This window comes from Mizuhopecten yessoensis, unplaced genomic scaffold, assembly GCF_002113885.1.
Source record: "Mizuhopecten yessoensis strain PY_sf001 unplaced genomic scaffold, ASM211388v2 scaffold715553, whole genome shotgun sequence".
NCBI classification, from domain to species: Eukaryota; Metazoa; Mollusca; class Bivalvia; order Pectinida; family Pectinidae; genus Mizuhopecten; species Mizuhopecten yessoensis.
In genome coordinates, this window is record NW_018479674.1 from 21356 (window position 1) to 22127 (window position 772).

Genomic DNA, 772 nt, shown 5'->3' on the forward strand with positions numbered 1-772 from the left:
GAGTATGAGGTACAGGTATGTAGTCTAAAGCCGAGGTATAGAGGTGCTGGATGGGAGTATGATGTACAGGTATGTAGTCTAAAGCCGGGATATAGAGGTGCTGGGGGGAGGGGGGAGATGCTGTACAGGTATGTAGTTTAAAGCCGGGATATAGAGGTGAAGGGTATATGATGCACAAGTATGTAGTCTAAAGCCGGGATATAGTGGTGCTGGGGAGATTATGATGTACATGTATTTAGTCTAAAGTCGAGGTATAGAGGTGCTGGAGGGGAGTATGATGTACAGGTATGTAGTCTGAAGCCGAGGTATATGATGCACAGGCATGTAGTCTAAAGCCGGGGTATAGAGGTGCTGGAGGGGAGTATGATGTACAGGTATGAAGTCTAAAGCCGGGATCTAGGGGTGCTGGGGGGGGAGTATGAGTTACAGGTATGTAGTTTAAAGCCGGGGTATAGAGGTGCTGGGGAGATTGTGATGGACATGTATTTAGTCTAAAGCCGGGCTCTAGAGGTGCTGGGGGTATGGTGTACAAGTATGTAGTCTAAAGTCGGGATATAGAGGTGAAGGGTATATGATGCACAGGTATGTAGTCTAAAGCCGGGATATAGAGGTGCTGGGGAGATTATGATGTACATGTATTTAGTCTAAAGCCGGGATCTAGAGGTGCTGGGGGGGGAGGATGAGGTACAGGAATGAGTCTAAACCCGGGATATAGAGGTGCTGGGGGGTATGCTGTACAGGTATGTAGTCTAAAGTCGGGATATAGAGGTGC